Source organism: Miscanthus floridulus, chromosome 16, assembly GCF_019320115.1.
Source record: "Miscanthus floridulus cultivar M001 chromosome 16, ASM1932011v1, whole genome shotgun sequence".
NCBI classification, from domain to species: Eukaryota; Viridiplantae; Streptophyta; class Magnoliopsida; order Poales; family Poaceae; genus Miscanthus; species Miscanthus floridulus.
Window position 1 is genome coordinate 36,685,106 of NC_089595.1, and position 16,558 is coordinate 36,701,663.

Sequence of the window (16,558 nt, forward strand, 5' to 3'; positions counted from 1 at the left end):
ACCAACCCCTTGGGCAAAGCACACCAAAACTACCGTAAAGGGAGCCCCTAGTTTGGAAAATCCCTCGTGTAGTAAATCATATTTTTCTCATCCTTGTCTCGCTGTCGCCGTCGCCGTTGCCATCTTGCTCCTCCTACGTCGCCGAGGTACCCCTAGGTAAGACCGCCATCCAAAATGTTTTCCCAGACTTTGTCTTCTTCTTTTAAAAGCGTATTTTAGTCGGTTCACTTCAAAAGTATGTTTTTAGTTATTTACAAATTTGCCACTAATTTTATTTTAGACATAACTTCTCCGTTTTAACTCCGATTTGATCCGTTCCAATTACATTAGGTTCGTAATTTCATAATCTACATGTTTATACTACTGTTAAATATGTTTTCAACTTCTAAAATTCATGATTAGATTTAATCTATTATTTTATTAAAGGAAAACTTGTTTAAATCATATCTCCTACGTTTTAGATCCATTTTGCCCCATTCAAGTTGCGTTAGATTCATAGCGATGAGATCTACGTGTTAGTAACAGTGGTTACCATGTCACTATTTCTGAAATTTCATGGTTTAAACCCTAATTTGAATAATACTTATGCAATTGGGTTTTATAAATAAAATATGATTTCTTTCACTTTAGTTTTATAATTCAAATCTAAGTTTGACTTAATTTATGTTATCTATAAAATATCTTATATATGTTTTATATAATTAAAACACATAAAGCTAATAGTTTTATGAGTAGATCTGTCAGTAGTTATATCTTTTCAACCGTAGCTCCGATTAGAGTTCTTTTCGCGTCTATGTGTTCGTAGCGAGTCGTAGATTCGTTTTACAAACTTTTCATCATGATTTTATGTTTGGTGTACTATTCTAATTTAGATCTATTATTTGCTTCATGTATAATTGTATGGATGCTTGTGTGGTGCTTTATGATTTTGTCCAATCGGTGAGATATACGTGGTGATCAATAAGAAAAAGAAGAAGAACATTGAAGATTAAAGCTTACCGAAGGATCGATTTTTAAGGCAAGTATAGCATGGGATCTTCCTTGTTGTCCTATACACCTTTAATCATTTAATTCATACTGCATGTGTCTACCTTGACTACCACTAAGGATTTCCTAGTGCTTTGTTACCTTATGCTTGATACCTATGGGGTATTGCATTGCGTAGTATGATGCTAGTGCTCAACTACAACCATGATCTTGTAACTTGACTAATGGTATATGCAATAAACATTAAAAGATGCTTTTTAGCAACATGGAACAAGGGGCTAGAGCATTGGGCTATTTTTATGGTGCTCTAGATTCCTCTCCCTAAGGACTTATCTATAAGTGATCATTCGGGACTTACAGTACAGCTATGAGGGCTACATGGCTCTAGCTTTAGCTCAGTATGAGGACCTTTTCTAGCTTGTTAGTGGTTACCTTTATTAGTATAAGAATGGCTTGATGAATCGGGTATAGGACAACCTCTACTCTTATGTGTATAGCCGTGATGGAATTGTGCCATTCGACAGGGGGGTTCCTATATCTGTTTGCCAAGTGAATCTAATGGCCCTAACTTGTTAGACAAACCTTTGAAATGCTTCATAGTGAACCCTGCCGACCTTCCTTGGAAGTGGGTCAAGAGATTAGCTACCTCGGGCGAAAGGGTAAATCGTGACTCATAGTGAAAGTGTACAACCTCTGCAGAGTGTAAAACTGGTATATCAGCCATGCTCACGGTCACGAGTGGCCTTGGAACCCTTATGGAATAGATGATGAACATGGATGATATTGATGATGAATATGCTCATTAGTGATTACTGTTTATGCTATTCATTACTCATGTCTACCTGATCATGTGTTTATGGGCTTGTGATAAACTTGTTGCCACCCAATTACTAAAAGATGACTCATTAAAAGCTAATCATAGTTAAACCAGTGTTAGCCTTTTGAGCCTCATGAACCCCATGTTATATTTGTTGAGTACGACATGTACTTACGCTTGCTTTACTTTTTAAATCTTTGGAAAAATTCTAGATGGGTACCAGGTTGCTAGAGTTTGGAGGAATTAGACTTGTGATCAACCAGTCAGTTGTCCCTATGGATTTGGTGTCTTCGCCTGAAGATTAGAGTTGTCTTTCCGCTGTCTATACTCTGAGGTTATATTATTTATACTAATACGCTATGTATTTAAGCGTTGTCTTTTGATATTACCCTTATTTGTAGCTATATGTGAGATTTAACTTCTTGGGCTCACATATGGTGTGTATCTAGTTTTGTTCTTAAAATCGGGTGTTACAAAGTGGTATTAAAGCAATGCTGACTGTAGGACGCAAGCCTAGTTAGAAATTGGCTGTCTTAAAGGTTTCAAAATTGCTATAAATCTTGATATTTTCTTCTCTACTATATCTCTACCCTTGCTATTCATCTCTACCTTGGTGCTTATTTTAAAGTCTTTGTTCTCATCTCCACTCCTTGATTTGATATGCTTTTAGAACTGTTCCTCATCTCCTTCTTGTGTAATCTAAAGATAAGTCTTAGGATTGTTACCCCTAGCATAATGAGGACAATAATTATGAATCTTTATTGCTTGTTGAATTGTCATTATGCTTATGATTGTTTTGAATCTTTGCAATGATTACAATCATCTTGTTGGGTGTCCCCACAATTTCATTTAGTTTATAGGCCTAAGGTATAAGGATTAGTGAAATAAATAGTTGGGATATGGTTTTCTTCTGTTCTCTCCATCCTGTCTTTTTGAAGCAGCCTGCACTCTTCAGTTTATATCTCTAATTTTTTATGATCATAAATCATGAGAAAGTTCTGGACAACATTAGACTTCAATATCTTTCTCTGAGCGCAAGAATCACCTTGATAGCTATTTTGGTTACGGAGATACGAAAATCACAAGGCGATGCATCTGTACTGTTTGGAACCTGTAATAGTTTCTGTTGTGCACAGTTTTTGATCAAGTTAACTGTGAAATTTGAAAAAGTGTTCTATAAGAAAGTTGTAGAGCATTTTATAAGCTTTCCAACCGTATAAGATACAACTTCATTGGATGAACAGAATGAGAGTTACAGCCATTTTATGACGCTGTTGTTTTTGTGCTCGTGAGGCATTCCAGATTTCTTGTTCTTGCCCATACACAAGAGTATCGTTGGGATGTCAGAACATCTTGATATTAGTTAGCTCATCTAAAAGAATGTGCAAGCTATACTTTGGTGTCCCCTAGTTTATCTCTTCTTAACGGGGGTAGCCAAGTTGAGGAATTTACAAGATGAAGTGTCCTACGTTCTAGTTTGCGTAGCGAAAGCGTGGTGGTACCCAAAGATGTGTGAGAAGGAAAGGTAGTACTTTGTTCATTAAGTTGACTAAGGAAGCATGATATGAACTACCTAACGTGTTATCCAAAGTTATCCATTGTGAAGCATGGAAGTACTATCTTTTGAAGTAAGGGTGACATCTCGAAGGGTCACAAGACTGTACAGGACAGCTTCACTAAGTTGGTCTTGAGCTTGTGTTATCCTCGTTGGAATGAAATTGGTTATGATTTAGAATAGTGCTATCACCTGGAGAAGTAGAAGTCGCAGCCGATGCCCTTAGCAAGGGAGAATTATGCTAAGAAGGTTCAGGTGACACCAAGGACTAAGAATTGTATTCCCAGATCGAGCAACCTAGACAAAAACATTAATGTTTTGAAGATTGGTGGTAGATTTTCCTTCTGACCAAGTGGTTTAGCAGGCTTTCTTGGAAGGTGGATATTTTAAGACAATGGAACTACATGAGGAAGTAAAGAAGAGTCTAAAGACGGAGTACCCCTATCTCCTAGTCGACGTCTTCCAAATCTTGGGGACGAGATTCATCTTAAGGGGGGTAGAATTATAACACCCAAAATTTTGCCACTTTTGATAATAGAGTTAAAATGATTTATTTGTGAATTATTGTGCACATGAAAACATAGGAAAATAAAAATTTTCATTAATTTAAAATTTATCATAAGGTAGAAACATGTTTGTTGCATTCATGCCAGTCGCACCTTGTGTTTCTATGTGCAAAATGTGTGTTTTTATACGTTTAGGAGACGAATATCTATCTCTAAGAATTTTCCAGCTTCTTTCTGAAATTTAATTCCTATCTCCTTCACCTTAATCTTTATGTTCCAAGTTCCCAACAATCTTTTTATGAGCTCCAAATACTTTATTTGGGTTCATCATGTTCTAAAGTGTCTCTAAGAATTTTCCCCAAATTTTTGGAGGTCTCGGAGTATTTTTCGTGGCTTAAATATCAATTCTAGACTTTTCTAGAATTATTTTATCCACGAAATTAATCAATTCCAAAAATAATAAAATATCATGTTTTCCCACCAACGCTCAAAGCCCATGTGCAATAATCCTAATAAATCCTAAAGGCCCATGCATTTATTTACTAATGGGCTTTAATGATTATTTAGGCCCATTAGTAAATGTGGAGGGTGGGCAACATCAATTAGTACCATATCGCTAGTTGACGTGGATGTGGAGAGTTTTTCTTCCTATATATATCAACTAACCCCTTGGGAAAAGCACACCAAAACTACAGTAAAGGGAGCCCCTAGTTTGGGAAATTCCTCGTGTAGTAAATCATATTTTTCTCATCCTTCTCTCGCTGTCGCCATCGCCGTTGCCGTCTTGCTCCTCCTACGCCGTCGAGGTACCCCTAGGTAAGACCGCCGTCCAAAATGTTTTCCCAGACTTCGTCTTCTTCTTTTAAAAGCGTATTTTAGTCGGTTCACTTGAAAAGTACGTTTTCAGTTATTTACAAATTTGCCACTAATTTTGTTTTAGACATAACTTCTCCGTTTTAACTCCGATTTGATCCGTTCCAATTACGTTAGGTTCGTACTTTCATAATCTACATGTTTATACTACTATTAGATATGTTTTCAACTTCTAAGATTCATAGCGATGAGATCTACATGTTAGTAACAGTGGTTACCATGTCACTATTTCTGAAATTTCATGGTTTAAACCCTAATTTGAATAATACTTATGCAATTGGGTTTTATAAATAAATATGATTTCTTTCACTTTAGTTTTATAATTCAAATCTAAGTTTGACTTAATTTATGTTATCTATAAAATATCTTATATATATTTTATATAATTAAAACACATGAAGCTAATAGTTGTATGAGTAGATCTGTCGGTAGTTATATCTTTTCAACCGTAGCTCCGATTAGAGTGCTTTTCGTGTCTATGTGTTCGTAGCGAGTCATAGATTCATTTTACAAACTTTTCATCTTGATTTTATGTTTGGTGTACTATTCTAATTTAGATCTATTGTTTGCTTCGTGTATGATTGTATGATGCTTGTGTGGTGCTTTATGATTTCATCTAGTCGGTGAGATATACGTGGTGATCAAGAAGAAAAAGAAGGAGAATGTTGAAGATTAAATCTTACCGAAGGATTGGTTTTTAAGGCAAGTATAGCATGGGATCTTCCTTGTTGTCCTATACACCTTTAATCATTTAATTCATACTGCATGTGTCTACCTTGACTACCACTAAGGATTTCCTAGTGCTTTGTTACCTTATACCTTGATACCTATGGGGTATTGCATTGGGTAGTATGATGCTAGTGCTCAACTACAACCATGATCTTGTAACTTGACTAATGGTATAAGCAATAAACATTAAAAGATGTTTTTTTAGCAACATGGAACAAGGGGCTAGAGCATTGGGCTATTTTTATGGTGCTCTAGATTCCTCTCCCTAAGGACTTATCTATAAGTGATCATCCGGGACTTATAGTACAGCTGTGAGAGCTACATGGCTCTAGCTTTAGCTCAGTATGAGGACCTTTTCTAGCTTGTTAGTGGTTACCTTTATTGGCATAAGAATGGCTTGACAAATCGGGTATAGGACAGCCTATACTATTATGTGTATAGCCGTGATGGAATTGTGCCATTCGACAGGGGGGTTCCTATATCTATTTGCCGAGTGAATCTAATGGCCCTAACTTGTTAGATGAACCTTTGAAAGGCTTCATAGTGAACCCTGTTGACCTTCCTTGGAAGTGGGTCAAGAGATTAGCTACCTCGAGCGAAAGGGTAAATCACGACTCACCGTGAAAGTGTACAACCTCTGCAGAGTATAAAACTGGTATATCAGCCATGCTCACTGTCACGAGCGGTCTTGGAACCCTTACGGAATAGATGCTGAACATGGATGATACTGATGATGAATATGCTCATTAATGATTACTGTTTATGCTATTCATTACTCATGTTTACTTGATCATGTGTTTATGGGCTTGTGAAAACTTGTTGCCACCCAATTGCTAAAAGATGACTCATTAAAAGCTAATCGTAGTTAAACGAGTGTCAGCCTTTTGAGCCTCATGAACCCCATGTTATATTTGTTGAGTATGACATGTACTTACGCTTGCTTTACTTTTTAAATCTTTGGAAAAATCCCAGATGGGTACGAGGTTGCTAGAGTTTGGAGGAATTAGGCTTGTGATCAACCAGTCAGTTGTCCCTATGAATTTGGTGTCTTCGCCTGAAGATTGGAGTTGTCTTTTCGCTGTCTATACTCTGAGGTTATATTCTTTATACTAATACGCTATGTATTTGAGCATTGTCTTTTGATATTATCCCTATTTGTAGCTATATGTGAGATTTGACTTCCTAGGCTCACATATGGTGTGTATCTAGTTTTGTTCTTAAAACCGGGTGTTACAAGTAGCTAAAAGTAGCAAGTAGTAGTAGTATGTAGAAAGTAGTTGAATAGAGTAAGTGTAGCAGTAGAGTGGTAGTAGTAGAGTAAGAGCAGCAGCCACTTAGGAGTAGCGAGTAGTAAGAGGAGTAGTAGGAGTAGTAAGAGGAGGAGTAGTAGGAGTAGTACGAGAAGTAGTAGTAGGAGGAGGAGTAGTAGTAGTGGTAGGAGTAGTAGTAGTAGTAGCAGTAGCAGCAACCACTACACACCAGCAGTATATAAGCAAAAAAATAGAGAAGGAGTAGTAGTAGTAGAGTAAGAGCAGCAGCCACTTAGGAGTAGCAAGTAGTAGTAGTAAGTAGAAAGTAGTAGAGTAGAGTAAGTGTAGCAATAGAGTGGTAGTAGTAGAGTAAGAGCAGCAGCCACTTATGACTAGCAAGTAGTAAGAGGAGTAGTAGGAGTAGTCAGAGGAGGAGTAGTAAGAGGAGGAGGAGTAGGAGTAGTAAGAGGAGTAGTAGTAGTAGTAGTAAGAGGAGTAGTAGTAGGAGGAGGAGGAGTAGTAGTAGTAGTAACAGCAGCAGCACCCACTACACACCAGTAGTATATAAGCAAAAAAACAGAGAAGGAGTGGTAGTAGTAGAGTAAGAGCAGCAGCCACTTAGGAGTAGCAAGTAGTAGTAGTAAGTAGAAAGTAGTAGAGTAGAGTAAGTGTAGCAGTAGAGTGGTAGTAGTAGAGTAAGAGCAGTAGCCACTTAGGAGTAGCGAGTAGTAAGAGGAGTAGTAGGAGTAGTCAGAGGAGGAGGAGTAAGAGGAGGAGGAGTAGGAGTAGTAAGAGGAGTAGTAGGAGTAGTAAGAGGTGTAGTAGTAGTAGTAGGAGGAGGAGGAGTAGTGGTAGGAGGAGGAGGAGTAGTAGTAGCAGCAGCAGCAGCCACTACACCCCAGCAATATATAAGCAAAAAAAACAGAGAAGCTCTAAATCTTGATATTTTCTTCTCTACTATATCTCTACCCTTGCTATTCATCTCTACCTTGGTGCTTATTTTAAAGTCTTTGTTCTCATCTCCACTCCTTGATTTGATATGCTTTTAGAACTGTTCCTCATCTCCTTCTTGTGTAATCTAAAGATAAGTCTTAGGATTGTTACCCCTAGCATAATGAGGACAAGAATTGTGAATCTTTATTGCTTGTTGAATTGTCATTATGCTTATGATTGTTTTGAATCTTTGCAATGATTGCAATGATCTTGTTGGGTGTCCCCACAATTTCATTTAGTTTATAGGCCTAAGGTATAAGGATTAGTGAAATAAATAGTTGGGATATGGTTTTCTTCTGTTCTCTCCATGATGTCTTTTTGAAGCAGCCTGCACTCTTCAGTTTATATCTCTAATTTTTTACGATCATAAATCATGAGAAAGTTCTGGACAACATTAGACTTCAATATCTTTCTCTGAGCGCAAGAATCACCTTGATAGCTATTTTGGTTACGGAGATACAAAAATCACAAGGCGATGCATCTGTACTATTTGGAACCTGGAACAGTTTCTGTTGTGCACGGTTTTTGGTCAAGTTAACTGCGGAATTTGGAAAAGTGTTCTATAAGAAAGTTGTAGAGAATTTTATAAGATTTCCAACCGTATAAGATACAACTTCATTGGATGAACAGAATGAGAGTTACAGCCATTTTATGATGCTGCTGTTTTTGTGCTCGCGAGGCATTCCAGATTTCTTGTTCTTGCCCATACACAAGAGTATCGTTGGGATGTCAGAACATCTTGATATTAGTTAGCTCATCTAAAAGAATGTGCAAGCTATACTTTGGTGTCCCCTAGTTTATCTCTTCTTAACGGGGGTAGCCAAGTTGAGGAATTTATAAGATGAAGTGTCCTATGTTCTAGTTTGCGTAGCGAAAGCATGGTGGTACCCAAAGATGTGTGAGAAGGAAAGGTAGTACTTTGTTCATTAAGTTGACTAAGGAATCATGATATGAACTACCTAACGTGTTATCCAAAGTTATCCATTGTGAAGCATGGAAGTACTATCTTTTGAAGTAAGGGTGACATCTCGAAGGGTCACAAGACTCTACAGGACAGCTTCACTAAGTTGGTCTTGAGCTTGTGTTATCCTCGTTGGAATGAAATTGGTTATGACTTAGAATAGTGCTATCACCTGGAGAAGTAGAAGTCGCAGCCGATGCCCTTAGCAAGGGAGAATTATGCTAAGAAGGTTCAGGTGACACCAAGGACTAAGAATTGTATTCCTAGATCGAGCAACCTAGACAAAAACATTAATGTTTTGAAGATTGGTGGTAGATTTTCCTTCTGACCAAGTGGTTCAGCAGGCTTTCCTTGGAAGGTGGATATTTTAAGACAATGGAACTACATGAGGAAGTAAAGAAGAGTCTAAAGACGGAGTACCCCTATCTCCTAGTCGACGTCTTCCAAATCTTGGGGACGAGATTCATCTTAAGGGGGGTAGAATTATAACACCCAAAAATTTGCCACTTTTGATAATAGAGTTAAAATGATTTATTTGTGAATTATTGTGCACATGAAAACATAGGAAAATAAAAATTTCATTAATTTAAAATTTATCATAAGGTAGAAACGTGTTTGTTGCATTCATGCCAGTCGCACCTTGTGTTTCTATGTGCAAAATATGTGTTTTTTATACGTTTAGGAGACGAATATCTATCTCTAAGAATTTTCCAGCTTCTTTCTGAAATTTAATTCCTATCTCCTTCACCTTAATCTTTATGTTCCAAGTTCCCAACAATCTTTTTATGAGCTCCAAATACTTTATTTGGGTTCATCATGTTCCAAAGTGTCTCTGAGAATTTTCCCCAAATTTTTGGAGGTCTCAGAGTATTTTTCGTGGCTTAAATATCAATTCTAGACTTTTCTAGAATTATTTTATCCACGAAATTAATCAATTCCGAAAATAATAAAATATCATGTTTTCCCACCAACGCTCAAAGTCCATGTGCAATAATCCTAATAAATCCTAAAGGCCCATGCATTTATTTACAAATGGGCTTTAACGATTATTTAGGCCCATTAGTAAATGTGGAGGGTGGGCAACATCAATTAGTACCATATCGCTAGTTGACGTGGATGTGGAGAGTTTTTCTTCCTATATATATCAACCAACCCCTTGGGAAAAGCACACCAAAACTACAGTAAAGGGAGCCCCTAGTTTGGAAAATCCCTAATGTAGTAAATCATATTTTTCTCATCCTTCTCTCGCTGTCGCCGTCACCGTTGTCGTCGCCGTTGCCGTCTTGCTCCTCCTACGCCGCCGAGGTACCCCTAGGTAAGACCGCCGTCCAAAATGTTTTCCCAGACTTCGTCTTCTTCTTTTAAAAGCGTATTTTAGTCGGTTCACTTCAAAAGTACGTTTTCAGTTATTTACAAATTTGCCACTAATTTTGTTTTAGACATAACTTCTCCGTTTTAACTCTGATTTGATCCGTTCCAATTACGTTAGGTTCATAATTTCATAATCTACATGTTTATACTACTGTTAGATATGTTTTCAACTTCTAAGATTCATAGCGATGAGATCTACGTGTTAGTAACAGTGGTTACCATGTCACTATTTCTGAAATTTCATGGTTTAAACCCTAATTTGAATAATACTTATGCAATTGGGTTTTATAAATAACATATGATTTCTTTCACTTTAGTTTTATAATTCAAATCTAAGTTTGACTTAATTTATGTTATCTATAAAATATCTTATATATGTTTTATATAATTAAAACACATGAAACTAATAGTTGTATGAGTAGATCTGTCGGTAGTTATATCTTTTCAACCGTAGCTCCGATTAGAGTGCTTTTTGCGTCTATGTATTCGTAGCGAGTCGTAGATTCGTTTTACAAACTTTTCATCTTGATTTTATGTTTGGTGTACTATTCTAATTTAGATCTATTATTTGCTTCGTGTATGATTGTATGATGCTTGTGTGGTGCTTTATGATTTCGTCTAGTCGGTGAGATATACGTGGTGATCAAGAAGAAAAAGAAGGAGAACGTTGAAGATTAAATCTTACCGAAGGATTGGTTTTTAAGGCAAGTATAGCATGGGATCTTCCTTGTTGTCCTATACACCTTTAATCATTTAATTCATACTGCATGTGTCTACCTTGACTACCACTAAGGATTTCCTAGTGCTTTGTTACCTTGTACCTTGATACCTATGGGGTATTGCAATGGGTAGTATGATGCTATTGCTCAACTACAACCATGATCTTGTAACTTGACTAATGGTATATGCAATAAACATTAAAAGATGCTTTTTTAGCAACATGGAACAAGGGGGCTAGAGCATTGGGCTATTTTTATGGTGCTCAAGATTCCTCTCCCAAAGGATTTATCTATAAGTGATCATCCGGGACTTACAGTACAGCTGTGAGGGCTACATGGCTCTAGCTTTAGCTCAGTATGAGGACCTTTTCTAGCTTGTTAGTGGTTACCTTTATTGGCATAAGAATGGCTTGACAAATCGGGTATAGGACAGCCTCTACTCTTATGTGTATAGCCGTGATGGAATTGTGCCATTCGACAGGGGGGTTCCTATATCTATTTGCCGAGTGAATCTAATGGGCCTAACTTGTTAGACGAACCTTTGAAAGGCTTCATAGTGAACCCTGTTGACCTTCTTTGAAAGTGGGTCAAGAGATTAGCTACCTCGGGTGAAAGGGTAAATCGTGACTCACCGTGAAAGTGTACAACCTCTGCAGAGTATAAAACTGGTATATCAGCCGTGCTCACGGTCACGAGCGGCCTTAGAACCCTTATGGAATAGATGATGAACATGGATGATACTGATGATGAATATGCTCATTAATGATTACTCTTTATGCTATTCATTACTCATGTTTACCTGATCATGTGTTTATGGGCTTGTGATAAACTTGTTGCCACCCAATTGCTAAAAGATGACTCATTAAAAGCTAATCGTAGTTAAACCAGTGTCAGCCTTTTGAGCCTCATGAACCCCATGTTATATTTGTTGAGTACGACATGTCCTTACGCTTGCTTTACTTTTTAAATCTTTGGAAAAATCCTGGATGGGTACCGGGTTGCTAGAGTTTGGAGGAATTAGGCTTGTGATCAACCAGTCAGTTGTCCCTGTGGATTTGGTGTCTTTGCCTGAAGATTGGAGTTGTCTTTTCGCTGTCTATACTCTGAGGTTATATTCTTTATACTAATACGCTATGTATTTGAGCATTGTCTTTTGATATTACCCTTATTTGTAGCTATATGTGAGATTTGACTTCCTAGGCTCACATATGGTGTGTATCTGGTTTTGTTCTTAAAACCGGGTGTTACAAGTAGCTAAAAGTAGCAAGTAGTAGTAGTATGTAGAAAGTAGTTGAATAGAGTAAGTGTAGCAGTAGAGTGGTAGTAGTAGAGTAAGAGCAGCAACCACTTAGGAGTAGCGAGTAGTAAGAGGAGTAGTAGGAGTAGTAAGAGGAGGAGTAGTAGGAGTAGTACGAGAAGTAGTAGTAGGAGGAGGAGGAGTAGTAGTAGTGGTAGGAGTAGTAGTAGTAGCAGCAGCAGCAACAACAACCACTACACACCAGCAGTATATAAGCAAAAAAATAGAGAAGGAGTAGTAGTAGTAGAGTAAGAGCAGCAGCCACTTAGGAGTAGCAAGTAGTAGTAGTAAGTAGAAAGTAGTAGAGTAGAGTAAGTGTAGCAGTAGAGTGGTAGTAGTAGAGTAAGAGCAGCAGCCACTTATGACTAGCGAGTAGTAAGAGGAGTAGTAGGAGTAGTCAGAGGAGGAGTAGTAAGAGGAGGAGGAGTAGGAGTAGTAAGAGGAGTAGTAGTAGTAGTAGTAAGAGGAGTAGTAGGAGTAGGAGGAGGAGTAGTAGTAGTGGTAGGAGTAGTAGTAGTAATAGCAGCAGCACCCACTACACATCAGCAGTATATAAGCAAAAAAACAAAGAAGGAGTGGTAGTAGTAGAGTAAGAGCAGCAGCCACTTAGGAGTAGCAAGTAGTAGTAGTAAGTAGAAAGTAGTAGAGTAGAGTAAGTGTAGCAGTAGAGTGGTAGTAGTAGAGTAAGAGCAGCAGCCACTTAGGAGTAGCGAGTAGTAAGAGGAGTAGTAGGAGTAGTCAGAGGAGGAGGAGTAAGAGGAGGAGGAGTAGGAGTAGTAAGAGGAGTAGTAGGAGTAGTAAGAGGTGTAGTAGTAGTAGGAGGAGGAGGAGTAGTAGTGGTAGGAGGAGGAGTAGTAGTAGTAGCAGCAGCAGCCACTACACACCAGCAGTATATAAGCAAAAAAAATAGAGAAGGAGTTGTAGTAGTAGAGTAAGAGCAGCAGCCACTTAGGAGTAGCAAGTAGTAGTAGTAAGTAGAAAGTAGTAGAGTAGAGGAAGTGTAGCAGTAGAGTGGTAGTAGTAGAGTAAGAGCAGTAGCCACTTAGGAGTAGCAAGTAGTAGTAGTAAGTAGAAAGTAGTAGAGTAGAGTAAGTGTTGCAGTAGAGTGGTAGTAGTAGAGTTAGAGCAGCAACCACTTAGGAGTAGCAAGTAGGAGTAGTAAGTAGAAAGTAGTAGAGTAGAGTAAGTGTAGCAGTAGAGTGGTAGTAGTAGAGTAAGAGCAGCAGCCACTTAGGAGTAGCAAGTAGTAAGAGGAGTAGTAGGAGTAGTAAGAGGAGGAGGAGTAAGAGGAGGAGTAGTAGGAGTAGTAAGAGGAGTAGTAGTAGTAGTGGGAGGAGTAGTAGTAGTGGTAGGAGGAGGAGGAGGAGTAGTAGTCCATGTCTTTTGCAACATTCTTAGTTCTTTGTTTTATGTTACTTGGGCACAGTCAAGAAAGGAATATGAATAGCAGGTGGCCAATGAAGAAGCGGAACAGCTCCGCAGTTTCCTCTTCGCTACCTGCAGCGTTTCACAGCTCTAGCTACAGACCTGACAGTGAATTTAAGTTGCTACACAGTTGCAGCGGCTGCAAGCTACACTGAACTAAAACTAGGCTGTAGGTAACTTGCATATAACAAAAATAGAAACAAAAAATTGGACCAAAGGCTGCTGGTGCTAGGTGGCCACCACTACTAATGAGTGACACCATTTTGCATATAACAAAAGTAGTACTAGGTGGTTTGTAGCACTTGAACTTGCAAGGCCCACACCACTCGTGTTATGCGAACCAACAGAGGAAATGCACATATCTTATATAAAGATGTCTATAATGGTAATGGGGTTATGAACATTATGATAAAATATCAAACTAGATGCCAAAACAAGATGAACTATTTATATGGCTTATTTTGGAACCAGAAAACTGATTCCCAATGTAGCAACGCATTGGCTGGCGCGTGCGTGCGTGCTTTCATCTTATCTTATAATAATGTTATATCTTGTTCGTAGAGTTGAGAGAGCTTCTGATAGCAACAAGATAAGAGTTGGTAGGGAAGAATGCTAATTCCTGTATCCGTGATGGAATTTTTGCTAGCTAAAAAAAATACTAGTCATGAACCATAAGACTTCTAGTCATAGCTACTCACTTGAGATACATATATAGCTGTCAGCTATTTTAAAGATCAAACATGTTTTGCCCACATTGGGAAGTTCTTTCCCTTTTCTTTCTATAATAAGGATTTGTTTAGATTCAAATAACAAACTGTTAGAGGAGACCAGCTAATAGTTTTTTATTAGCGGGCAATTAACTAACAACTAACTATTAGAGGAAACCAGCTAATAGCTTTTTTATTAGCGGCCAATTAACTAACATATTAGCTTAGCTCTATTTGGATCCTCTAGGTAATAGTTAGTAGTACTTAGCTAAATAGTAAACCAGCTAATAGTTTTTTAATTAGCGGGCTATTAACTAACAACTAACTATTGGAGGAAACCAGCTAATAGTTTTTTTATTAGTGGCCTGTTAACTAACATATTAGCTTAGCTCTATTTGGATCCTCTAAGTAATAGTTAGTAGTATTTAGCTAAATATTAACTAACATATTAACACCAGTTAATAATTTGCATTGACTATAAATAATTTATTTAGTATCAGCTAATATTTTTTATTAGCTAAATAATTTATTTTGAGCTATTAGTTAGACTATAGGTTAGCTAGGGTGTTTAGATCCATCAGAGCTACTTTTAACAGCTAACAATTAGCTTATAGGATACAAACAAAACCTAACTCATACGATCGAGAGTACCATGCACATGTTTATAAGCTACTAGTAGACTGTGGCTAGTGGACACCACTTGCAACCAAAAGAGATATAATGATGTTAATAATTTTAGTCCCCAAAGATTAGAGATGATTTAGGCCAAATGATCGTTTCAGGTTGTTATTATTTTATATTTCATAAGTGTTCTCAATCAATATAATAAGCTCGGCCACTTGAGCTGGTTGCATTGTCTTATCAAATATTAATAAAATCTGAATCTGTTAGGCAGTGACAGGATAAATCCAGGGACAATGGTTTTTTCCCCAATCCTAGCTTAGAACAGAGAAATCAAGAATCCCCGATCTCAAGAAATAGAAAAATCAGGTTTCTAATTATAGAATTAACCGATCAATCAATTAAGCGCCCAATTAAAGAAGAACATTAGGGCATCCAGTACCAAGATGTAGGTCTAAGCCCCAGACGAGATGGCACGGCGCAAGGTCCATATATATCCGAAGATAGATAGGTACCTGGAGCTTGAGAAGTGGAAGAGTGTTTGCCGATGGCGGAGAAGACGACGAGGAGGCCGGGCATGGGGCACCGGGAGCCTGCATCGTCGGCGTGCAGGGGCGGGACGTCGGGGGCCGGGCGCGGGGCGCTGGGAGCATGCGTCGTCGGCGTGCGAGGGCAGGACGCCGGGGGCCGGGCGCGGGGCATCGGGAGCCTACATCGTCAGCGTGCGGGGGCGGGCACCAGGGGCCGGGTGCGGGACGCCGAGCGCCGGGGGCTAGTGTGGGCGGGCGCGAGCGTAGGACCGGCGGCGGAAACCCTAGGCGCGTAGGACAGCTTGTTGGCGTCGGAGGAAGAAGACAGCGTCCAGACTAGATGACTCCCGTGCGCCCGCCTTTTTATACTCAGGACTATTTGTAGGGGCGGTTCCTGATCCAGCCGCCCCTAGGGGCGGTTCCTGATCCAACTACCCCTACAAAAATTTTCCAATTTTTAAATTATAAATTCCATATTTTTTATATCATAAAAACACAAAGTAATATAAAAAAATTGTGTATATGCACAAATATAATATTTTGTATTATTCTATATATGAAGAAATATATATATATAAACAATTTTAGTCAAAACAATATAGAAAACAAAAAAAAACAAAAATTAAAAATTAAAATTTGGAATTTTAAAACTTTGACTATAATTTTATGACATTAAATGAAATAAAATGAAAATGTTGTAAACATAAAAGTCGCAAAACTCATGAACATGTACAACTTTTATTTTGGTCATCTTGTCGCGTGACTTTGTTTGAACGATTCAAATTTTGAAATTCAAACAATTTTCAACTTGAAACAATATTTTGAAAGAGTAAATGATTTCAGATGAAAAACTCATGAATACCAAAGTTGTAGAACTCATCAATATATATAACTTTTATTTTGATCATATTTTCATTTGACCAAATTTGAATAGTTGAAATTTTGAATTCCACTAAATGGCAACTTCAAACAAGATTTTGAAACCTTAACTGATTTCAACAATAAAAGTCGTGATCATAAAAGTTGTTGAACTCCTCACTATCTACAACTTTTATTTTGGTCACTTCTTCATGTGACAAAGTATTAGTAAACATTGTTCATAAATTCACATATGACTCAAAGTTTCATGAACTATACGAGAAACATGTTGATTTATGAACAATGTTTACTATCACTTTGTCAGATGAAGAAATGATCAAAATAAAAGTTGTAGATCT